Source organism: Panthera onca, chromosome D1 (genome assembly GCF_046562875.1).
Source record: "Panthera onca isolate mPanOnc1 chromosome D1, mPanOnc1 haplotype 2, whole genome shotgun sequence".
In the NCBI taxonomy this organism is placed as follows: Eukaryota; Metazoa; Chordata; class Mammalia; order Carnivora; family Felidae; genus Panthera; species Panthera onca.
In genome coordinates this window covers 16,353,495-16,380,333 of record NC_138348.1, presented here as the reverse complement: position 1 = coordinate 16,380,333, position 26,839 = coordinate 16,353,495, and the positions used below count along the sequence as shown (strand labels likewise).

The following is a 26,839-nucleotide window of genomic DNA, read 5'->3' as shown; positions in this document are numbered from 1 at the left end:
TAGGTTTATATGCAACATTCCTGTAAAAGCTTTATGCTATTCATTTAGATAACACCTTTTTTTCTTTTTTTTTTTTAATTCTAGAGAGAATGTGTGTATGTGCATGTGGGGGAGGGGCAGAGAGAGGGCGAGAGAGAATCCCAAGCAGGCTTCATGCTGTCAGAGCAGTGCCCAACCAGAGGCTCAATCCCACAAACCATGAGATCATGACTTGAGCTGAAATCAAGAGTCAGACACTAAACCAACTGAGCCACCCAAGTGCCCTGATAACAACTTTTTTTCTGATTATAAAAGTAATATATGTCAACTGTAGAAAATCTGGAAAGTACAGAAACTACATAAGGAAGAAAAGTATTAAAACACAATTTTAGGGGCACCTGAATGGCTCAGTTGGTTAAGCGTCTGATCCTTGGTTTCAGGTCAGGTCATGATCTCGCGGTTTCATGAGTTCAAGCCTAGTTGGGTTTTGTGCTAGCAGCGCAAAGCCTGCTTAGGATTCTCTCTCTCTTTCTCTCTCTGCCCCTCCCCCACTCATGCTACCTCTGTCTCTCTCAAAATAAACAAACTAAAAAAATGTTTTTAATAAAAAAAATAAAACACAATTTTACGTTTACCAGGGTGGCTCAGTTAAGCATCTGACTCTTGATTTTGACTCAGGTCATGATCTCATGCTTCATGGAATCAAGCCCTGAGCTGGGCTCTGTGCTGACACCGCAGAGCCTGCTTGGGATTCTCTCCTTCTCTTTCTCTGCCTCTCCCTTGCTTGTGCATGCATGTGCTCTCTAAATAAACATTTAAAAAACTCCACAATTTTACCACCAATTATTAACCATGATGAGCACTGAAATGTATATCCACTTGAATTCTTTCAGAGTTTTTTCAACAAACATGCAATGTATAAATTATATGAAAAAGACAAGTATAATCCTCTTGGAATCTTTTTCTCATATAGCCACGAACATTTTCCCATGTTTGAGAACATGATGTTTAAAAAAAAATTTTTTTAATGTTTATCTTTGAGAAAGAGCAGGAGAAGGGGAGAGGCACAGAGAGAGACACACACACACACAGAATCCAAAGCAGGCTCCAGGCTCTGAGCTGTCAGCACAGAGCCTGGCGCAGGGTTCCAACCCACAAGCCCTGAGATCATGACCTGAGCCAAAGTCGGACGCTCAACCAACTGAGCCACCCAGGTGCCCCGAGAACGTGATGTTTAAAGGTTGTATAGCATGCCATTTTATAAATGTACCAAAATTACCAATCTTGATGGTGGACATTTGTTTCCAATTTTTCAGGATTATATATAATGTATAAGGATATTGTTTATCTCTCCATCCCCAGTCCCAGTCTGACATAAAATATACCTTCAATAAATATTTGTTTAATGTATACCTTGATGGTGTCTGCTATGAATTGGGTACTGTGTGAAGTATTTTTTAAACATGTTGACTCACTTTGTACTAACAACAACTACATGAAAGAAAGACATTCTCTCTGTTTTACACACTAGGCTCATAAAGTTTAAATAATTTGCCTAAAACAACAGAACTGGATCACATTAAAAATTCAAAATCTACGCCTCTTTACAACTTGTTCCCTCCCATAAAAAAGTAGGGAATATCCCAGTGAAAGCTGTATACTCAAAAGACTTAAGTTTATTAGAGTACATGGAACTTTTATTAAGACTTCTCTCCAAAACCCCCAGAACCCTGAGAAACAATAGCAGTGTGCTTTGGAGTATGAGTCAAACCTTAATAGCAATTCTGCAGCAATGGTGGGAGATAAAGTAGTACAGCAGTTTGTAAAGTAGTATGGCATTACCTAAGTTGAAGATGCACGTATTCTACTTCATTCCTAGGTATATACCCTAGAAATGGATGCCCCCTGCACTAGAAGATCTATACAAGATATTCATAGCAATGTTGTTCATAAAAGCCAAAAGTTGAAAACACTTCACAGGTTCATCAAAAAGAGAATGAATAATAGTGGAATATTCACTGAGTGCAATATTATATGGCAATGAAAAAGAATGAACTATGCCATGCTTCTCAAACTCTTTAATGACAATCTTTTTAAAACTTTCAAGCAATCCCTATCAAAATAACAGCATTCTTCACAGAGCTAGAACAAACAATCCTAAAATTTGGATGGAACCACAAAAGACCCCAAACAGCCAAAGCAATCTTGAAAAAGAAAACCAAAGGCATCACAATCCTGGACTTTAAGCTGTATTACAAACCTGTAATCAAGACAGTATGGTACTGGCACAAAAACAGACACTCAGATCAATGGAACAGAAAAGAGAACCCAGAAATGACCCCCAAACATATAGCCAACTAATCTTTGACAAAGCAGGAAAGACTATCCAATGGAATAAAGACAGTGTCTTCAGCAAATGGTGCTGGGAAAACTGGACAGTGACATGCAGAAGAATGAACCTGGACCACTTTCTTATACCATACAAAAAAATAAACTCAAAAATGGATGAAAGACCTAAACATAAGACAGGAAGCATCAAAATCCTAGAGGAGAGAGCAGACAAAAACCTCTTTGACCTCGGGCGCACCAACTTCTTACTCAACACGTCTCCAGAGGCAAGGGAAACAAAAGCGAAAATGAACTACCGGGACCTCATCAAAACAAAAAGCTTCTGCACAGCGAAGGAAACAATCAGCAAAACTAAAAGGCAACCGATAGAATGGGAGAAGATGTTTGCAAGCGACATATCAGATAAAGGGTTAGTATCCAAAATCTATAAAGAACTTATCAAACTCAACACCCAAAAAACAAAGAATCCAGTGAAGAAATGGGCAAAAGACATGAATAGACACTTCTCCAAAGAAGACATCCAGAGAGCCAACCAACACATGAAAGAATGCTCAACATCACTCATCATCAGGGAAATACAAATCAAAACCACAATGATACCACCTGACACCTGTTAGAATGGCTAACATTAACAACTCAGCCAACAACAGATGTTGGTGAGGATGAGGAGAAAGAGGATCTCTTGCACTGCTGGTGGGAATGCAAACTGGTGCAGCTACTGTGGAAAACAGTATGGAGGTTCCTCAAAAAGTTAAAAATAGAACTACCCTACGACCCAGCAACTGCACTACTAAGTATTTATCCAAGGGATACAGGTATGCTGTTTCAAAGGGGCACATGCACCCCAATGTTTATAGCAGCGCTATCGACAACAGCCAAAGTATGGAAACAGCCCAAATGCCCATCGATGGATGAATGAATAAAGATGATGTGGTGTGTATATATATATATATATATATATATATATATATATATATATATATATGGTGGAACATTACTCGGCAATCAAAAAGAATGAAATCTTGCCATTTGTAACTACGTGGATGGAACTAGAGGGTATTATGCTCAGTGAAATTAGAGAAAGACAAAGATCATATGACTTCACTCATAATGAGGAATTTAAGATACAAAACAGATGAACATAAGGGAAGGGAAACAAAAATAGTATAAAAACAGGGAGGGGGACAAAACATAAGAGACTCTTAAACATAGAGAACGGAGGGTTGCTGGGGCGTTGTGGGAGGGGGATGGGCTAAATGGGTAAGGGGCATTAAGGAATCTACTCCTCAAATCATTGTTGCACTATATGCTAAGTAACTTGGATGTAAATTTAAAAATAAATCAATTATTTAAAAATTTTTAAGTAATTATACACAAATATGTTTGTAAAATACAATAAAAATTATTAGATCTGTGTATTTTTAGAGTTCCCTAAGGGAACAGAAAATAGTACAAGCACCATGTAAAACAAAACATTTGGTAGTTCTGTAAAAAGTTAAACATAGAACTATCATATGGCTCTGCAATTCTACTCCTGGGTATATACCCAAAGAATTGAAAACAGGTATTCCAACAAGTACATGTACATGCATATTCATAGCAGTACTAGTCACCTGGGCCAATAAACAGCCCAAATGTCCATCAATGGATGAATAAACAAATTCTGGTGTGTAAGTACAATGATTATTCATCCATAAAAGGGAATAAAGTACTGATACAGGCTACCACATGGATGAACTTCACAAACATGATGCTAAGTGAAAGAAACCAAACACAAAGATCCCATATTGTAGAATTCCACTTATATGAAATATCTATAGTAGATTAATCCTTAGAGACAGAATGCAGACTGTGGGGTACCAGGGGTTGGAGAAAGAGCAGGAATAGGAAGAAACTGCTTAATGGGTAAGGAGTTTTACTGTGGTGTGATGGAAATGTTTTGAAACTAGAAAGAGATGGTGCTGACACAACACTGTGAGTATTCAAAATGCAACTGAATTGTTCACTTTAAGAGAGTTAATTTTATGTAATGTGAATTTCATCTCAATAAAAAAAATTTGTAAGTTCTCAGGTGATTTTAATGTGCAGCCTGGGTTAAAAACTTCTAAAGTTATTTTCTTGGCATAAGTTTGAGCTGCAAAAGCAATCTCTCCTATCTGACTTTTTAAAAAGAGAAACACTCAATGAAAGCTTTCAACACATTTTCTAACCAAGAGAATGTGAACTGTCAGTATCTTTCAGTATTCTGTAAGATTACTGCAATACTTTTTCTTTTTTTCTTGTTGGTTGCTTTTTAGAAACCATTAAGAAAAAGAATATCTAACCCAACTGCCTCATGTAAAATTTAGATGACATTGTGTTATATATTCTGAAATGGCTTCTACTACTTTATTGCCTGAGTTTTTAAAAGTTGGTGTTTATGGTTTTGCTTTCTATTAAAAAGAAAGGCATGCTTCATACCCAAACTTCCCCAGCCATTGAAATAATGGATATAGTGTTATGTATGTGGCACTGGGAACTCCTGCTCTTTGTGTTGGTCTTCTTGCAGGATTGATATATTAAGAAAAAAAAAAGGCCTTATCCACTAATTTTCTTCCCTAATTATTTTCATTTTAAAATTAACTTTAGAATTTAATTTTTTACATCTATAAGAAAATATATACAGTTTGTGAGTTAGGAAGCATTACAATAAAATTGACCCATTGACATAACACCCAATCTAAAAATTAGAACACTACCATTATTGGGGTGCCTGGGTGGCTAAGTTGGTTAAGTGTCTGACTCTTGATTTCGGCTCAGGTTGTGATCTCGTGGTTCGTGGGTTTGAGCCTATGTTGGGCTCTGCGTTGACTGCACAGAGCCTGCTTGTGATACTCTCTCTCCCTCTCTCTCTCTCTGCTCCTCCCCTGCTTGTGCTCTCTCTCAAAATAAATAAATAAACTTAAAAAAACACACACAACAGAACACTACCATTATTATTACTTCACCTGGGCATTTCTTTCCTACTCCATCCTTCTCCCACAGAAGCATTTTCCTGGAGTTCGTTTAGTTCTACGCCATAGTCACAGTCACACATCCCTAAACAACAAAATTAACTGTGCTTGTTTGTTAGCTGTAGAAAAATATTATCTGTGTGTTGTCTTCCATGACTTACTTTTTTCATTCAATATTTCATTTGTAAAATTCATCCGTGTGTGTGTACTATAGTTCAAAACTACTCAAAATGTGGTACAAAGGACTGTACTGGATCACAAACGTTATCATTCAGAGACAAGTATAGAAATGGAGATAGTGGTTTAGAAACTGCCATAGCACCTAACTTCTTTTATTATGGTGGTTTGAGGATCTGAACAAAGTTCAGCAAGGCTAAAGAATAAAATGCAACACAGAAAGTAAAAGGATATAAAGTCAGGCTAGAAAGTAAGTCAAGATCAGACCCTGGAAGATCTTGTGAGCAATGTTAAGGAATTTGGACTTTATCCTAAATGTAAAATGAAACTTTGAAGAATTCTAAATAGGAAATATTACATATGCTATCGAACTTGCATTTTTTTGAAAATTTTAAAAAATGTTTTATTTATTTTGAAGGGGGCAGGGGCAGAGAGAGAGGAAGACAGAGAATCCCAAGCAGGCTCCGTGACATCAGTGCAGAGCCCGATGCAGGGCTCAATCTCATGAAGCATGAGATCATGATCTGAGCTGAAATCAAAAGTCGGATGCTTCACCAACTGAGCCATCCAGGTGCCCCCAAACTTGCATTTTTTGAAGACCATATGTTGTACATGTAAAAAGCAATGTAAAGAATGCTTTGGAAGGCAGTAACAATGGAGGGAAACCAGTTAGAATACAGTGATCTAAATCAAAGATGATGGTGGCCTGCACCTGAGGATGGCAAGACTATCCGTCTTTCCTTCTTAAAGGTAAAATGGAATTAATACATATACATGCCACTTTGTCTTAAGAATGTACAAAAGTGGGGGGAGGAGGCCCTGGGTGGCTCAGTCGGTTGAGCATCTGACTTTGGCTCAGGTCATGATCTCAGTGAGTTTGAGCCCTGCATCGGACTCTGTGCTGACAGCTCAGAGCCCAGAGCCCCTGGTTTGGATTCTGTGTCTCCCTCTCTCTCTGCCCCTCCCCTGCTCATGCTCTGTTTCTCTCTCAAAAGTAAAATAAAAACATTAAAAAAAATAGGGTACAAAAGGGGTTCTTTTTTGTGCCATAGGCCTCTGGTAAAGTCACAGACACCTTCTTCAGAATATTTTTTAATGCATAAAATAAAATATGTAAGATTATGTCAAATAATTTTGAAACATAATTGTTAATTACATTTTATCAAAATATTTACTTTAAAATGTGAATGACATTTTAAACGAACTTCTCCATACATTAAATAAAATCTAGCAGCAGGTGTATTACTATAATTACTATAATTTTGAAGTTATATTGGACAAAAATATTTTGATATATCACATAATGTGATTATGAAAATTACTTCTATTGGTAACAAATACACAGGTCATTCTTGTGGCTTATGGCCTACATTCTTCACTGAAGAAAATGCTAAAATTTCAGTTAGATGGTAAGAATAAAGATGCAATTATTTTTCCTTCCAAGTTCATAGAGTCCCTGAATTCCAACCCCAGGTTAAAATCTCTTGGTCTACACAACCTTCTAAATCTTATGGTCACATGAAAGCTCTTTACTTTCAAAGACTTTAGGGCACTATTTACAACAGTCCCAAAGTCTCTACCTAAAACAGTTACTACCAATCTATATTTCAATAATACTTTATATTTTACAAATATTTTTACAATAATTTTCTTATGTGAGGATCTAGTGAGGAAGATATTTAATTGCTTCTACGCATTTCACAATGTAAATGCAAGCACACTGTTTTATTACCTTATTGGGTTTTCTTTCTTTTTTCTATTATTCTAAGTTATGAGCTCTTTCTTCCTAACCTGTAAGATTCTCTTGAGCAAGAACTTTTTGTCTTAATAATCTCTATCCTCACAATGCTCAAAGAACAACATGGGATAAAGCAAATGTAATTATCCTCTTTTTACATATATGGAAATAAAGGCTCAATGTCTTACCCAGGTCACTTAAGTAGGAGAGACTGGCCTAGAAGAGATTTCTTGAATGCTAGTTTGGTGAATTTCTTAAAATTTATCTACATATGGTTTCTAGATGATCTATAGTGAAAACTATTCAACCTTTATAAATAATATGATTTATTTTGGTGATTACCTAACCCAGGTCTTTTTTTTTTTTTTTTTTTAATGTTTTTATTTATTTTTGAGAGAAAGAAAGAGGGTGAGCGGGGAGGGGCAGAAAGAAGGGAGACACAGAATCCAAAGCAGGCTCTAGGCTCTGAGCTGTCAGCACAGAGCCTGATGGGGGACTCGAACCCATGAACTGCAAGGTCATGACCCGATGTGAAGTCTGACGCTTAACCAACTGAGCCACCAAGCACCCCTTACCTAATTCAGTTAAGATATAAAGACAAGAAAGAAAGAAAGAAAGAAAGAAAGAAAGAAAGAAAGAAAGAAAGAAAAAAAAAAGAGTAAATGAGCATAATGTGAAAAACAAGTTTATCTGACTCTTTCAAAAGGACATAGGTAACTTAGAGAAATTTAAAATACAGTTAGCTGGTAAGGGGGAAATCATCCCTAATCAGCAGCTGCCTCTAATAATCAAGCCTACCTACCCAATTGGGCCTTAAAACACTGTTAACCTGCCTTTGGATAAGAAGAATGGAATGACTACAGTTTTAATTGTAATTTGGGATTATTCATGCAGTCCAACCCTTACCCCTGAAAGCTCTTATTCCATTGAGAGATGGCTCTACTAACTGATCAAAAAAACAAAACAAAACAAAAAAACTTTCCTTGAGATTAATAAAAAACAAAAGGATGCTAGACTACAATGGCTATAGTTCATATTCATTCTAAATTTCTATAATTCTAGAACATTTGGGGAAGTGGTCTTTAAAGTGACCACTGCTTGAAAGCTGAACTCTGCAAATTTTAACTAGTCATTGTCACAAAGGAAAATAAAAACCTTGGGAACATCTAGAACATATACAGGAAGTAATGAAGAGGAACCTCAGAGTCAGTATAAAATAGAACACATGTAAAATTAAATGTAACGATTTCATGAAAAGTCACGTAAGTTAAAGGCCTGAATGATTTCTTTAGAGGAATGTAGTACTGTTTTCAATATACACAGCAAACTGAAACCAAACTAACATTCACAATAGCCAAAGAATGGGAGCCATCCAAATGTCTATCCATTGATGAATATGGAAAATCCACACAATGAAATATTATTCAATAATAAAAAGAAATGAAGTACTATAAAGAACTCCTAAAACTCAACAACAAACAACCCAATTAAAAAATGGGCAAAGGGGACGCTTGGGTGGCTCAGTCAGTCAGGAGTCTGACTCGATTTTGGTTCCGGTCATGATCTCACAGTTCCTGAGATGGAGCCCCATGTGGAGCCCCACACCTGCTTGGGATTCTCTCCCTCTCTCTGCCCCTCCCCTGCTTGCTTGCACACACGCACGTACATGCTCTCTATCAAAAGAAATTAATAAACTTAAAAAAATTTTTTGAATGGGCAAAGGACTTGACTAGACACTTCTCCAAAGAAGATCTACAAATGGCTAATAGGCACATGAGAAGATGCTTAACATCACTAATCATTAGGGAAATGTAAATCAAAATTTTAAGATTCCACCTCACATCTATTAGGATGGCTACTATCAAAACAAAACAAAACAAAAAGACAATTGTTGGCAAGGATGTGGAGCAACTGAAACCTTTGTACACTGTTGTTAAGAATATAAAATGGGGGGGGCACCTGGGTGGCTCAGTCGGTTGGGTGTCCGACTTCGGCTCAGGTCATGATCTCACAGTTCGAGAGTTCGAGCCCCATATCAGGCTCTGTGCTAACAGCTCAGAGCCTGGAAACTGCTTCAGATTCTGTGTCTCCCACTCTCCCTGACCCTCCCCAGCTCACATTCTGTCTCTCTCTCTCAAAAATAAATAAACATTTAAAAAAAAAAAAAAAAAAAGAATGTAATTTGGTATAGCTGCTGTGGAAAACACTATGGCACTTTTTCAAAAAATTAAAAACAGAATTACCATATGTTCCAGCAATTCTACTTCTGGGTATATATGCCCAAAAGAATTGAAAGCAGGGTCTCAAAGACATATTTGTACACCCATGTTCATTTCATAGCAGCATTATGCACAATAGCTAAAATGTGGAAGCAACTCAAGTGCTCATCAGTGGGTGAGTGGACAAGCCAAATGTGGTTTACACATACAATGGAATATTATTTAGCCTTAAAAAAGAAATAATTCTGACATATGCTATAATCTGGATGACCCCTGAGGCCATTATGCTAAAGTGAAATAAACCAGCCACAAAGATCATTCCACTTAAATGAGACAGTCAAAATCAGAGAGACAGAAAGCAGAAGGGTTTTTGCCAGTGAACAGATGGATTGGGGTATGTTCAATGGGTGTAAAGTTTGTTTTCCAAGTGAAAAAAATTATGGAAATGGATGGTGGTGATGGTTGTACAACATAATCTGACATGGTATCTGATACCAGTGAACTGCATACTTAAAAATGGTTAAGATGGTAAATTTTATGGTATATGTATTTTATCACCTTGCAAACATTATACTAAAAAAAGTCAGTTTCAAAGAACCACATATTGTATGATTCCATTTACATGAAATGTCCAGAATAGGCAAGTCTATAGAAGTAAAAAGTGGATCAGTGGTTGCCTACGAGTGAGGTGTTTGGGGCTATCAAAAGGGTAATGGCTAAAGAGTGTGGGATTTCTTTTCTTTCTTTCTTTCTTTCTTTCTTTCTTTCTGAGACAGAGATAGAGCATGAGCAGGGGAGGGACAGAGAGAGAGGGAGACACAGAATCAGAAGCAGGCTTCAGGCTCTGAGCTGTCAGCACAGAGCCCGACGCGGGGCTCGAACTCACAAATTCTGAGATCATGACCTGAGCCGAAGTCGGTCGCTCAACCGGCTGAGCCACCCAGGCACCCCAAGAGTGTGGGATTTCTTTTTGGGGCAATGAAAATGTTCTAAAACTGTGGTGATGACTGCACAAATCTAGAAATATACTAAAAGCCACCAAACTGTACACTTCAAAATGGGTGAGTGATATGCAAATTATATTTCATTAAAACTGTTTAAAAAAAAAAAAGAAACTAACAAAGTTTACTAACAGAAGCCCTTAGGAGATAAGAATGATTTGTTGGGGTGCCCGGGTGGCTCAGTCGGTTAAATGTCTGACTCTTGGTTTCAGCTCAGGTCATGATCTCATGAATCGTGAGTTCAAGCCCCACATCAGGCTCCACGCTGATAGTGTGGAATCTGCTTGGGATTCTCTCTGCCCCTCTCCTACTCACGCTCTTGCTCTCTCTCGCTTGCTCCCTCTCTCCAAATAAATACATAAACTTTAAAAAAATGATATGTTAAAGCTACTGATCATTTTACATGTGCATATGTTGGCTGCAGAGGTTAAGAGTCCTTTCTAATAATAAGGAATTAGTCTACTCCAATTTTACCTAAAGCATTCACATTCACTGAATTTTCCTATGGGTGCCTAAGTTCACAGGAGTACAAGTAAGAAGTTTAAACAAATAATCATAATACAAAATATATTATGTGTGGAAACTGCTTTAAGCAAGGGATAAATAAGGATTATGGGAGTTCTAAGACAGGATTAAAAAAAAATTTTTTTTAACGTTTATTCATTTTTGAGGGAGAGAACAGAGCATGAGCCAGGGAGGGGCAGAGAGAGAGGGAGACAGAATCCGAAGCAGGCTCCAGGCTCTGAGCTGTCAGCACAGAGCCTGACACAGGGCTCGAATTGACTGTGAGATCATAACCTGAGCCGAAGTTGGATGCTCAACCGACTGAGCCACCCAGGCCTCCCTAAGACAGGATTAACCACCAGTAAGTGAGGTATGGTCAGCGAAAATCTCACAGAAAGGATGGTATCTGAACTCAGTGATTAATGAAAGGTGGGATTTCCAAAAAAACAGACAAACAGAAGTAGAAGAGGAGATATTCTAGGCTGAGAGAATAAGAAAGGGAAAGTCTTAGAGACAGGAAAGTACAGAACATGTTCAAAGAACAATGAATGGCTCCATTTACCATAGTCTAAGACCAGAGAGGTAGACTAGGGTCAGGTCATGTAGAATCTTGAATATTAAGCTAAGCAGCAGATGCTGATGACTGCAGCAGGGCAATGACATAATCCTATCTACTTCAGAAAGATAACTCTATGTAGAATGGATGGGAAGGAAGAGAAAATAGAATCTTGCTAGAAAATTATCACAGTACTCCAGGACAAAGATAAATAGGAGCCAGAATTAGGGGTCTTAGGGATGGAAAGGATGGGCAGGGGAGACTGAAGGGAGTTACATTAAAGAAGGAGAATCCGTAAGCCTTAGCAAATAAGGATGTGGGAGCAGTTAGAGTCTAGTAGGAGGATCCAGTCTAGGTGACTGGGAGAACAGTAGTGTCAATGACATAAAAATGTCGGGAGTTCTGGATTGTTTATTTTTGGGGAATGGAGAAGAGGTGAGGAATATGATGAGTTTAGTTTTAGACTTGAGAAATATGATCTTCAAGTGATTGAAAATGTGGCACCAGGATTAAACAGAGGATTCTGGATTTTATAAACACAGACATAGGAAACCGAGTTGTCATTGTATAACAAGGTTTGATGCTTTAAGAGTAAATAAAACTGCCAACAAAGAGAAGCATTAATAAAATTAATTTGAACTATATATGATGCTTGCTATGGCTCATTCAATCTAGTCATACTACAAACGTTCATAACTTTCAATTATTCAGAGCTCTCAGGAGCCTTTACAACTAGCATGAAACAGAAGCAAAAGCAAGGAGGCCAGCTAAAATAAGTCTATTCCACGGAAATATTATAATCTTACATATTACTGTATCTAAAACATCTTCCAAACAGCTCAAATACCACATAATCCACACTGCTGCTGAAAAGGTTTAGATGTAATTGTTTATTTTTAGACTAGAGATTAAGAAATGTTTCCAAGGTCATATTAAAGGTAGAACTTAGAATAAATTTTGAACCGATTTTTTGGTTTAGTATTCAATTAACAAATTACCTATTAAGTATATATTATTATAACATATAGACTCAAGCAATCTGCATTTTCTCATTCATCAATCAGCTAAAAGTAAGGCACCAAGAGATCAAGTCATGAGTAATGTTAGAGCTGGGCCTACAACCTAGATCTCCTTTCTCTCAGTCCACCAACTTGGCCGTTCCATTCATGGGTCCAACTGGAGTATCCTTTTAAGTTTCTCTAACTTGACAGTCTATAAGAATGATCATAAAGCTACTAAACAGGCTGTTTCAGCTTTCTACTTGGGAAGAAGCCATGGCAGTGAAACCATTTTATGGCTAATTCCCAAGCTCTTGACCTACAAAAGCTCTTCGCTATCACAATACACGAGATCTGGATCTGATTACCATTCCTGGACTCTCACTTCTGGTTAAGGAAATGCTACTGCAGAAGCATAGAATAAGTGTGAGGGAAATCTGAAGAAAATGTCCACTCCAAAAGCAACTCCTTTGAATGACCAATGAAGTATGATAATAGACTCAAACAAAAAAAAAAAAACAAAAAACAAACAAAAAAAGAAAGAAAAGAAAAGAACTATAAAACAGGGAAATAGGGATAAAACAATACACAGGCAAGCCCAGAGAGCTTTACTCAAACCTTATATAGAAAGGACAAATGGATTAAAGAAGCATAACAATTATGTAACTGTCATAGAAAAGTTAAGATTTTTATTACTTGGCCAACCCAGACAAAAGCTCACCTCTAAGTACCAGTAACAAAAAGACAAACCCTTCCCCCTAAATTTAAAAACCTCACTGCCCTCAGGTAATTCCCACTACCAAGGACAAGCGTTACCCTCTTGCTGGAGTATTCTCCAGAAATCTGAACTGCTTCACTAGCAGTTATCTCAGGAAACTTGGGTGTGCTTGCTGTCCTAGTCCTGGGATGGTGGCCTCTCATAAATTCCTTCTGAAGGGGAAGGATAAAGAGCTGTCTCTGAGCGATCTCTTACACATCCTGCTATTCATATCAGCAGGACAGAAGATTAACTGAACTCTCTGGAGCAGATGATCACTGTTAATGTCTCCAAAAGAGGGACCCACAGCCACACAGGCCTCTGGGGAGTTGGAAAACTAAAACCTGGCTGTGAATTAGGTCAACTTGGAGAGTTACTGCTCAACTCTACCAAGGTACCTGAAAATCTAATGCTTACTCATCCCTAAACTACCCAGGTCTCCAAATCCCAGGCGAAGGACCCAAGGCCCAGGACACTAGATCCAGCTCCACCCATCCAGCTCAATGGGGTTACACTCGAGTAAAAGCAAACCTCTCCTCACCGCAAGAGGAACCAGGCTGGGGCAAGGCCGGGTCGTGGACACAGCTCAACCACTGCATATCCAAACAAGCACCCTAGGGCCGCTGTCACCACCCAGAAGTAGAGCAGATGCCCCAGGCTTTAGCTCACTGCAGCCGGCATTGTTTACGCTCTTTCGCCACCTAAGCCTCTGATAGGCCAGGAAAGTCCCCTGCACTGTCCATCAGGACTTCCGGCACGGGCACGGGATGCTTGACCCCCGCCCGCAGTTTGACACTTACGCTCCCTGGGCAGGGAGAGGTCTGGGGGCCCTATGGTCCGAGCAGAATCAGCAGGAATACCCGGCGGGCCGTGGCGGCATTGGTGCGGAGGGCTGCTGAGAAACGCCTCCTCCAGGGGCGGGGCCCAGAGCTCTCTGTCAGAGTGCCCGCCCCACCTCGGTGCCCCTCCCAACACCCACTGAAGGCTTAAAGGAGCCGCATCTTAGTCCAGAGGTCTGCAGGACTCAGGGTGCTGCTTCTAGCCCACAGGGTTTTCAAGGCATGAGGCAAAAGAAGGACCAACTAGAAAGACTCCTCCCCGGTTGGGTGGGCCTCTTTTTTTGTTGGCAACACAGGCAACGTTCCTGAAACAAAGGAGGTGACCAGTTCTTATTATCACAATCCTAATCCCTCCTCCAGGGATGGAAAAAAAAAAATTGCTGCAGGCAATAGCCAAAGTATCTGGGTAAATATATAGCCCCCATTATGTAAGATGCTTATTCCATTAATTTGAGCAGTTAGTGTTCTTCAAATGGCAACTGAAAGAACCAGAAAGGAATTTGGGCAGCCTGCACTGCTTCACCACCTCACCCTTTCTCTACCACAGGGGAAATCCCAGACAATGATAGAAGATGGGTAGGAAGGCAATAGGAGGAGAAATGGAAAACATTCTCCTTCTTGTGAGCAAAATGTGCCAAGAACTGGCACAAGAATTCAAAAACTGACCAAGAATTCACCACATGTCCACGTAGATGAAGAAATCTTGCACACAAATACAATTGTGATGTGCAGCCATGCAATTTAATATGAAGAGTTCTTGAGAAAACTGTAGTAGAAACTGGATTAATATCTCTGGAGTTAAGTAATGGTCTCTGAGCCCTCCATAGGTTATCAGTGGCTTTTAACTTTCTTTTCATAGGAGGAATTTTTCCTCAATCTCAGTTTACAAGGTTCGACTGCATTTTGTGTCTCGTACTGTCAGGAATATATTAAGCCTATATTAGCTGAATAAACACACCTTATTAAAGCCTTAAACCACCACCAGACAAGTATGGGAATCAATTTAGTGAGGCAAAAGACCATTTTTTAAGTGCCCTAATAACATCCTCCATTTCAAACATGGGTTCAAGTGAAAATGTAGATTCCAAAGGACAGGCAAGACTGCTCTGCTTACTAGGGAACAGACAGGTTACTTCTATTCTGAAGGTCTCTGAAGGTCTTAGAGAATTCTAGGATCAGGCTGCCAGTAAGAGAAATGGATTCAGATTAGAATAGTCTGATTTTCAACTGCCAAGAAAATCTCACTTTAAAGTGCATTTAACTGTGAATGATACTTTTGAATTAGGTAATTAAGACCGTTCATTCTATCCCCAGGAAGCATATCACACTATTCTGAGGGTAATGGTTTGCAGATCAGCCTCCCCATTAGATTGTGAGCACCTCAAGGGCAAGGGCTAGAATGTATCTTAATCACCCTTTTCTCCCAGTGTGATACAAAATGAATATTCAATAAATATTTATCACAAAAATTATGACCAACGCTTTCTTTGATACAGGAGTCCAGACAACCGTCAATAAGCATAGCACAGTGAATACAGGTGTGCATGCACACACACAAATGGCTAACACCCAGTGCTATGCGTGTTAGTGAATTAAAAATTTAGAGAGAAAAGAAATCCACTGAGTGTACAGCTCGATCTCAGACATGAGAGCTCAAGATTATTATTATTATTATTATTATTATACAGATTTATATCTCTTGTCTCAAATACACATTTTATATAAATATTCCTGAATAATTCTTAGATATTTTACCAAATATGGTCTAAATATAGGCCATCTTATTTTGGTTACTGCTTTTTTCTTTACTATACCATGAAGAGAGTAAACTGGACATGTAAAACCTTTACAATTCAACTACCAGTTAGTAGTCTTCTCCATAACATGGGAATGTGAAACTGTTTAGGAAATGATTTGGTAAAAATTATATATAGAACATAGGAAAATGATAACAAGTCATGTATTAGGAAGGTCGAGTGCGGGAGGGGGGGGCGCCTGGGTGGCTCAGTTGGCTAAGCGACCGACTTCGGCTCAGGTCATGTCTCACTGTGTGAGTTTGAGCCCTGTGTGGGGCTTGTGCTGACTGTGTGGAGCCTGCTTGGGATTCTCTCTCTGTACCTCCCAACTTGTGCATGTGCTCTCTCTCTCTCAAAATAAATAAACTTAAAAAAAACTTCAATCCACAAGCATAATTTAAAAAAAACAAAAGGAAGGTGGGATTTCTTGTACTTTTAAAATATCTTTTTTCATCCCAGGGTTTAGGGATTGAGCCCAACCTCTGGCTCCATGATGAACGTGGAGCTTGCTTTAAGATTCTCTCTCTGCTCCCCTCTCCCCTGCCCCCATACTCTCTCTCTCTAAAATAAAAAAGTATATCTCTTTTTTCACTGTACCGTTTTTTTCTCTGTAACACATTAACATAGAAAAGAAAACTAATGTGTGCATAACCATCAATGGAAAAGGGTTGTTTGTTTTTAAAGTGTTATTTATTTAAGTATCTCTACACCCAACATGGGGCTCGAACTCATGACTCTGAGATCAAGAGTTGCATACTTTTCTGACTGAGCCAGCCAGGCACCCCAGGAAAAGGAAGTTTTAAGCATTAACTGGAAATTTTCATTAGATCATATTTAATGAAAGAAAGAAGCCAAGTTAGTGACTAAGAGTATGGACTCTGGAGATAGAATGCTAGTTCAAATCCTGGTTGGAACCATTTATTAGCTGTGTGGCTTTAGACAAGCTGCTACCTTTCTGTGCTTCTGTTTTCTATATGTAAAATGGGAAAAATAACAATATCTACCTCATTCAGTCATTAGGAGAATTAAACCAGTTAAGTTTATCATATTTATAAAGCACCTACGACAGTGCCTATAATAAAGTGCTATATACAAGTATTTGAGAAATAAAAAATATAATGTTCAACAAATACTGTCTACCTTTTCTGTCACATTCCTTTTAAAACTAAAAAGCAAATGCATACCATCAACTGCTCCCAACTCTCTGTGTTCCCAGCTGTCAGAAAGAGATAATAACTCAGTTTTAGAGAGGGAGGAGAGATTCCCCAAGCTGAGAGCTTTCAAGTAAGGTTTATTAAGGTATAACTTACATACAATAAAATTCACTCTTTTTAGTACATAGTTCTAGGAGTTTTGGCAGTCACAGAGTATCAGCACAATCAAGAACATCTCCCTTAGCCCAAAATATTTCCCAGTGCCCCCTTTGTAGTCAACTCCTCTCCCCTAGGCAGCCACTGATCAGTATGCTGTTCTATAGTTTTGCCTTCTGCACGATGCCATATTAAAAAAAAAAAAAAATCATACAGTGTATAGTCTTTTGAGTACAGCTTTTTTCATAATACAATTGAGATCATCCATGTTGTTGCACAGATCAGCAATTTGTTCCTTTTTTATTGCTGAGTAATATTCCCTTGTATGATCTAACACATTTTGCTCATCAATTTTACCAGTTACCAACATGTGGGTTGTGTCTAGCTTTTAGCAATTGTGAAAAAGACTACTACAGATTTTTATACAGACATAAGTTTTCAGTTCTGTTGGGCAAAAACCTAGAAGTGGGAAAGTTGAGTGGTATGGTAAATGTATGTTTAATTTTATAAGTAAGTGCCAAAATGTTTTCCAAAGCGGCTATATGAACCACTCTGCAATCTTCCTCCACCAGCAATGTCTAAGAGTTCAAGTGTAACTGTATCATTACTTAGTACTAATTTCTAGTATGGCTCCATATTTTTATACCTATGAATTAAAGCCAGTTTTTTTCTGCAATTTAGTTTTAATGGTTTGTAATGTCCTCTTCCATTTACAAACCAGTCGTTGATCATTTGGTATGAATCTTAGATGCTACTTTATTAATACTTTCAAAGGGGTAGATCAATGAAAATTAGTCTTTCAAATCCCATCCAAAAGCAGTCAAATTTAGTCATTTTATCTGGATCGACAAGCTACAAGGCTAAACAAATAGCACTCCGAGTAAGCAGAACAAACCAAAGCATATATTATATATCTGTCAGTTTAACTGTTTTTCCAACATTCAGATGGGCTTATCCATAGCCTAAGTAAAATTCCTCAACAATCTTATTACATAACAAGTCAAATTAAACATGTTTATCAAAATATAATTCTCTTGAGTAGGAAACAAAAAGAAGCTTCAAGAAAATATTTTAAAACTTACCATAAATACTTGTCTACTATTTCAAAAAAAATGCTTTAAAAAGGAGGTGTGGAATTTGTTTGTAAGTGTTGGTTAGCATGGAGAAACTGGTACATCCGTTTTGGAAAATATTTGTATTAACAACCCATTCCCAAGAGAACTGAGAGCACTACGTCCACACAAAAACTGGTTCATAACTGTTAATATCAACATTATTCATAATAGCCCCAAAGTGGAAACAACCCCCAAATCCACCAATTTATGAAAGGATAAACAAAATGTGGAATATCCTATCCATACAATGGAATATCATGCAGCCATAAAAAGGAATGAAATAGTATTATATGCTATTAACATAAGTTAACCTTGAACACATTATGCTAAGTGAAAGAAGCAAGGCACAAATGGCCGTATGTTGTGTGATTCCTTTGGTATAAAATGCACACATCAGGCAAATCCACAGGGACAGAAAGTAGAATGGCGGTTGCCAGGGGCTGGGGTGGGTAGAATGAGAAAGAGGGAATGGGGAATGGCTGCTAATGGGTATGAAGTCTCTTTTTGGAGTGATGAAAATGTGCTGGAATTAGATACTGGTGATGGTTGCACAACCATGTGAATATGTTTAAAAGCCACTGAATTGTATGTACACATTAAAAGGATAAATTTTATGGTATGTGAATTATATCTCAATTAAAAAACTCACTGACAAGAGAATGGATAAACAAGCTGTGGTATATTCAGAAAAGATATTATACAGTAGTGAAAACAAATGAAGACAACTATTAGCAAAAACCTGCATGAATTTCACAAACCATAGCTAGTACTAGAGAGCATACAGTATGATTACACAAACCCAAACAATATACTGCTTAGGAATGTATACATTTTTTTTTTAATTTAAAAGAAAAGTATAAGGAGGATAATGCCGAAAACTTAGCATAGTGAAAAAAGCAGGGAATTAAACCCAGGATGCAATCCAGGAGGACTGCACAGGATATTGGTAATGATCTATTTCTTAAACTGGGTGGTAGGATGATGGGTATTTCTTTTTCAAATTTATAACATAAATAATATATTATATTTAAAATATACTAAATACTCCAGGAGTTTAAAAATGAAAGAAAAAAAAAGCTCTGCCTCTTGTTAGTAGGATTTTATAATTTAAAAAGTTACATTCCATAGTGTTCAGGTAGAAGTGTAAGAAGGCACTTTTTTTTTTTTTTTTTTTTTTCCAATATGAGAGGAGTACTGGGCTGGAAAGAAGAAAATTTATATTCCCAAATCCCTGTTCTACCATTAGTTTCTACCATAAAGCTGTGAAACTTTAGGAAGGTCATTGAATCTTTGGAGGCTTCAGTGTTGTCATGCATAAGACAAGGAGTTTGTATTAACAGCTCTCCCACCTCTAAACTTTTGAGACCATGCTCCACAACCACTATTTGTATATGATAAACAACATGCTTGCAATTCCAAGTTCTTCAGTACTAAGATATCTGCAGCTAATGTTAAATGTTTGGAAAGTGCTTCTACTTCAGTGGTAAAATCTCATAGCCTCATTCTCTTTGGCCCTTGGTTAAATTACTACAAAGGGATGGTATCGGTTGTACAGATAATCCAAAACCACAGTTTGCATACATGTGGATTCTACCATCATTTTCCCTTTCCAGGCAATCTCACCCTGGTAGAATAGATTTTGTCCCCAGGCCAAAAAGAAGGGATTCACACAAGCCACTCAAAAAGCACAATTTTAATCATCAGTCTCTTATGCCTGGCAAAGAAAGTAATGTGGTAAAAGATAAAAACACTGATTCAAGAAGTCAGGAATATGAACTATATTTCCTTCTCCATATACAGAATACTGGCAAGGACAGTTTCTGAGTCATCTAGTCACATCTAGCACAATTTGTGGCACCAAGAAGTCAGTATCACTTTCAGAGCAGGCCTTCCTTCCTATGGCTTCTACTCAGGGCACCACACCCAGTGAAACATTCTACTATCAACCATCACTCAAAGGGGATTTAAAAGTGATACATTAAAAGCCCAGGAGAGACGGCTTCACTGGAGAATTCTATAAAACATTTAAAGAAGAATTAACACCAATCCTGAAACTCTTCCAAAAATTTGAAGAGGAGAGAACATTTTCAAACTCATTCTATGAGGCCAGAATTACCCTGATATGAAAGCCAGACAAAGACACTGCAAGAAAACTACAGACCAATATTGTTGATAAAATACTGATGCAAAAATCCTCAAAATACTACCAAACTGAGTCCAACAGCACATTAAAAACATTATACACCATGCCCAAGTGGAATTTATTCCTGGAATGCAAGAATGGTTCAACATACCAAAATCAATCAACATAATACACCATAACTCATTACAAGAATGAAGGACAAAACCCACATGATCATCTCAATTGATGCAATAAAAAGCATTTGACAAGATTTAACACCCTCAATGATGAAAACATTCAAACAAGGAATATAAGGAGACTACCTCAACATAATAAAGGCCATTTATGAAAAGCCATAGCTAACATCATACTCGGTGGTGAAAGACTGAAAGCTTTTCCTATAAGATCAGGATACCTATTGTAGCCATTCCTATTCAATACAGTACTGGAAGTCTTAGCCAAAAGAGTTAGGCAAGAAAAAGAAATAAAAGGCATCTAAATTGGAAAGGAAGAAGTAAAATTATCTGTTTGCAGATGACATACTTTTATATGTAGAAAACCCTAGAGACTCCACAAAAGAAAATCTGAGAATAAATGTATTCAGCAAACTTGCAGGATACAAAATCAACACACAAACACACATTGTGTTTGTATACACTAACAATGAACAATCTGCAAAGGACATTAAGAACACAACCCCACTTAAAATAGCATCAAAAAGAATACAATGCTTTTGGTTAGGAATAAACCTAACCCAGGAGGTGAAACTGAAATTAAAGAAAACACAAATAAATGGAAAGACATCTCACATCCATGGATTGAAAAACTTAGTTACTAAGATGTCCATACTCCTAATAGATTCAACACAATTCCTATCAACCCCAACAGCATTTTTTTGCAGAAATAGAAAAATTCATCTTAAAATTCATATGGAATCTCAAAGGACCCCGAATAGCCAAAATAATTTTGAAAAAGAAAAACACTGGAGGACTCATACTTCCTGATTTCAAAACATTACAAAGCTACAGTAATCAAAACAGTGTGTTACTAGTATACAGACAAATAGACCAATAGAACAGAAAACCCAGAAATAAACCCTCATGTGTAGGGTCAAGTGATCTTTGAGAAGGGTGCCAAGACCACTCAATGGGGACAAAGCAGACTCCTTATGAAATAGCACTGTGAAAAAAATGGATATCCACATGCAAAAGAACAAAGTTGGGACTCTTATCTCATACTATATACAAAAATTAATTTGAAATGATTAAAGACCTAAATGTAAGATCTGTAACTATAAAATTTCTAGAAGAAAAACATAGAGGAAAAGCTTCATTACACTGAAATGGGCAATGATTTCTTAGATGTGATACCAAAAGCACAAGCAACAAAAGCAAAAAAGACAGTTGGGACATCAAACTTAAAAACTTTTGTGTATCAAAGGACACAACAGAGTAAAAAAGCAACTTACAGAACGGAAGAAAATATCTCTGAATCATATATCTGATAAGGGGTTAATATCCAGAAGACAGAAAGAACTCCTACAACAACAAAAACCCAAATACCCCACCTAAAAAAAATGGGCAAAAGAACTGAATAGTCAGTTCTCCAAGTATGATATACAAATGGCCAACAGCATATGAAAAGATGCTCAACATCACTAATCATCAGAAAAATACAAATCAAAACCACCATGAGATAAACTTACACCCATTAGGATAATTACTATATTAAATAATAATAATAATAATTGGCAAGAATGTAGAGAAATAGGAACCTTTGCACACCATTGGTAGGACTGTAAAATGGTTCCATTGCTATGGAAAATGGTAGAGGTTGCTCAAAACATTAAAAATTGAATACCGTATTACTATATGATTCAGCAATCCCATTTCTGAATGTGTATATATATGTGTTTATATATGTGTATATATATATATATATCCAAAAGAATTAAAAGTTGGGTCTCAACATGACTTGTACACCCATGTTCAAAGCAGCACTATTCACAATAGCCAAGAAGTAGAAGCAACACAGATGTCCACTGGAGAAGGAATGGATAAACAAAATGTAAAATACATACATACAGTGGAATACAAGACTTAAAAAGGAAGGAAACCCTGTTACACACTACAGTGTGAATGAACTCTGAGAACATTACACTAAGGGAAATAAGCCAGTCACAAAAAAGACAAATATTGTATAATTCCACTTACATGAGGTATCTAAACTAGTAAAATTCATAGAAACATAAAGTAGAAGGACGGTTATCAGGGGCTGGGGGAAGAGGGAAAGAGAATGTATAGATTCAGATTTACAAGATGGGAAAACAATTCTGGAGATATGTTTCATAACAATGTGGATGTACTTAATTTAAAATGTACTTAGGGGCAGCTGGGTGGCTCAGTTGGTTAAGCCTCCAGCTTCGGCTCAGGTCATGATCTCGTGGTTCATGGGTTCTAGCCCTGAGAAGGGCTCTGCACTGGTGGTCTGCTTGGGATTCTCTCTGTCTCTCCTCCTCCTCCTCCTTCTCCTCCTTCTCCTCCTCCTCCTCCCCTGCTCTCTCTGTCTCTCTCTCAAAATAAATTAAAAAAATTTTTAAAAGTGTACTTAATTATGGAGTGCCTGGGTGGCTCAGTTGGTTAAGCATCAGACGACTCTTGATCTCAGCTCATGATCTCAGGATCGTAAGGTCGAGCCCTTTGTTGGACTCTGTATTCAGGGCTCTGTGCTGGGCATAGAGCCTACTAAAATAAAATAAAATAAAATAAAATAAAATAAAATAAAATAAAATAAAATGTACTTAATTAAAAATGGTAGTTTTTGTGTGTTGCATGTTTTTATAAATTTTAAAAAGTGAGACACTCATGCATTCAACAAAATGCTCTGCAACTATTAAAAAAAAGATGAAGACTAAATAAATATTCATGTGGAAGAAATATATTAAATTTTTAAAAGAAAATTGGAAGGCTGTATATGAAGTCATTTTTGCATTTAGTAAAACCATATAGAGGGCTGTACACATTGGTAGTAGGCTGATAACGACCCTCCAAAATACTAGATTTTAATCCCTAGAATTTGTAAATGTCACTTCATTTGGTAACAGTGTCTTTGCAGCTGTGATGAAATTAAGGCTCATGAGATAGGGAGGTTATCCTGAATTATCTGAATGGGCCCTAAATGCAATCACATACATCCTTGTAACAGGGAAGTAGGGAAATTTGACACACACGTAGGAGAAGGCCACATAAAGGCAGAGAAGAGCAAGATTAGAAAAGGCTGAAGTGGTATGACACGAATTAGGGAATACCAACAGCCAACCCAAGAGCAAGGAAGGGATTCTCCCAGAGAGCCTCTGGAGGAACATGGCCCTGCCTTAGTTGTAGCCCCCAGAAGACTCATCCTAAATTGTGTTGGACTTCTGGGCTCCAGAACAGTGAGAGAAAAAATTTTTGTTGTTTTAAACCACCACATTTGTGGTAATCTGTTACAGCAGCCATACAAAACAAATGCAACATTGTACATGTTTGAAATCACATACACATTTTTTGGAAGGATCCACAGAAAACTGTTAAAACGATGGCTACTTCTAAGCAGCACATCTAAGGGGCTGGCTGAAGAACTTTTACTTTTCACTTTCATACCTAGCCATTTCTTTTTAAAACAAAAACAAGCTTCAATGTTTTTAAAAGCTCTAAAACTTTAAAATTCCCGCATGGAACCTTGAAGCTGGTTCTATCTCTACTCATCCCATAAGCTAAGCCTCACTTCTCCCCCTTAACATTTTTTGGGCATCATATCTCCTTTGAAAGAAGCAACCAAATTTTGTTTATTACCCTACATCTAGCAGAGTGCTTGGCACTCTAACATAACTCCTAAAATGGCATCATTTCATCAAACCATAGAAGTCTTAAATATATAATAAATGTGTTCCTTGAGTTATTTATAAATAGAATTTTGTATGTTGAATGTGTATTTCAAATGTCAGGAAAACAATATATTTAATGGAATTCTGAAGTAAACTTTTTCAAAGTGAGAAATCACTCAGCGATAAATTTTGAAATTTTATGAGTTTTGCCACTGTTTTCTTGGTTACCCATTTTTTTTTTTTATTATAAAATCCATTAAAAGAGGGTAATTTTAATTTTAGAATCTTTCACTTTGGCAAAGCCAGGGCAGAAGAACAGTTGTTTGCAATAAATCTAATTGTACAGAGCTCCAGTCTCTAAACCTGTCATGTTGGGCTCTGAAGTTAGATCTGAATTCTAAAACTTGCTTTGTCACACATTAGCTGAGTCTCAGTTTCATCATCTGTCCTAACAGTACCACCTTCGTGTGGTTCCTTATTTAATACACACTTCTGGAGCATTCACCATGGGCCAGGCACTATTCTAAGCATTTAAATTACTGACTCATTTAAATTGCTAGAACTCTGAACCTGATATTATCTCCATTTTACAGACAAAGAAACTGAGGCAAAGAGATTAAGCAAATTTGCCTAAGGTAATCCAACTAAATGTTGTAAAAATTAAATGAAATTTGGCCTTATACATGTTAAGAATCCTCCCTTAATATCCACATTATTCCCCTGCTCCACAAGTACACGTGCTTGGCAGATCAGGTGAGGTTACTGTTAGGCACTCAGCTAATGTGCTGAATACAGGTAGTACAATACAGTAGCCCAGGGGCCAGCTACTATGAGGGTGTAACAGAGGCACCTAATCTACACCGAGGGGTCAGGGAGGGTCTCCCTGAAAAAGTGATACAGGCATACCTCACCTTACTGCACTTTCCAGATACTGTGGTTTTTACAAATTGAAGGTTTGTGGCAACTCCGCATCAAGCAAATCTATCAGCATCATTTTTCCAATAGCATTTACATCACCCCATGTCTATGTCACATTTTGGTCATTCTCACAATGCTTCAAACTTTTCCATTTTTATTATTATATTTGTTACAGTGATCTGTGATCAGTAATCTGGTTTTTTGTTTTGTTTTTTTTTTTTTTGATCAGTGATTTTTATTTATTTATTTTTTAACGTTTATTTATTTTTGAGACAGAGAGATAGAGCATGAATGGGGGAGGGTCAGAGAGAGAGGGAGACACAGAATTTGAAACAGGCTCCAGGCTCTGAGCTGTCAGCACAGAGCCCGACGCGGGGCTCGAACCCACGAACTGCGAGATTGTGACCTGAGCTGAAGTCGGACGCTTAGCCGACTGAGCCACCCAGGCGCCCCTGGATCAGTGATTTTTGATGTTACTATTGTAATTGTTTTGGGGCACCACGAACCATACCCATACAAGACAGCAATCTTAATTGATAAATGTTGTTCTTTCTTTCTTTCTTTCTTTCTTTCTTTCTTTCTTTCTTTCTTTCTTTCTTCTTTATTTTTTGAGAGAGAGAGAGAGAGAGAGAGAGAGAGAGAAAGAGCGAGCAGGGGAAAGGCAGAGAGAGTATCTAGAGCAGGCTCCATTTCCAGTGCAGAGCCCAACGCAGAACTCGGTCTCACAACTGTGAAATCACGACCTGAGCCAAAATCAAGAGTTGGGTGCTTGGGACGCCTAGGTGGCTCAGTTGGTTGAGCGTCTGACTTTGACTCAGGTCATTCTGACTTCGACTCAGGTCATGATCTCACAGTCTGTGGGTTCGAGCCCCACGTTGGGGTCTGTGCTGACAGCTGGGAGCCTGAAGCCTGATTCAGATTCTGTGTTTCCCTCTCTCTCTGCCCCTCTCCCAGTTGCGCTCTCTCTCTCTCAAAAATAAACAAACATTAAAAAAAATTAAAAAAAAAAAGAGTTGGATGCTTAACCTACTGAGCCACCCAAGCACCCCAATGTTGTTGTGTTCTGACTGCTCCACCAACTGGCCTCTCTTAGAACCTCCCTATTCTCACTCTCTCCTCAGGCCTCCCTATTCTCTGAGACACAACAATACTGGAATTAGGCCAATTAATAACCCTACAATGACTTCTAAGTATTTAAGTGAAAGGAAGACTTGCATGTTTCTCACTTTAATACATTTATCCATCCATCCATCCATCCATCCATCCATTTTTTTTTTTTAAGTAAACTCTACACCCAACATGTGACTTGAACCCTGTGTCACATGTTCTACCGACTGAACCAGTCAGGGGCCCCGCATGTTTCTCACTTTAAATCAAAAGCTAGAAATGATTAAGCTTAGTGTGGAAGGCACATCCAAAGCCAAGATAAGCCAAAAGCTAGACCTCTTACGCCAGTTAGCCAAATTGTGAATGCAAAGAGAAAATTCTTGAAAAAACATTAGAAGTGCTACTCTAGTGAATACACATATGATGAGAAAGCAGAACAGCCTTACTGCTGATACGGAGAAAGTTTTAGTTGTCTGGATAGAAGATCAAACCAGCT

General features: G+C 37.8%; 1 protein-coding gene across 3 annotated transcripts in view; it reads right to left on the bottom strand.

Annotated features, from left to right (window-relative positions):
• The window catches only part of CKAP5 (cytoskeleton associated protein 5), a 112,487-nt gene that overhangs the window by 73,457 nt on the left and 12,191 nt on the right, over positions 1-26,839 (bottom strand). Inside the window, exon 1 of one of the 3 annotated variants that reach the window (XM_078433424.2) lies at positions 14,072-14,190. The exons of 1 other annotated variant lie outside the window; for it this stretch is intronic. The gene's annotated coding sequence lies outside the window, so the exon portion shown is untranslated. Of the gene's footprint in view, positions 1-13,812; positions 13,976-14,071; positions 14,191-26,839 lie in introns of those variants that run through there. One more of the 3 variants, XM_078433423.2, reaches the window with a different exon arrangement.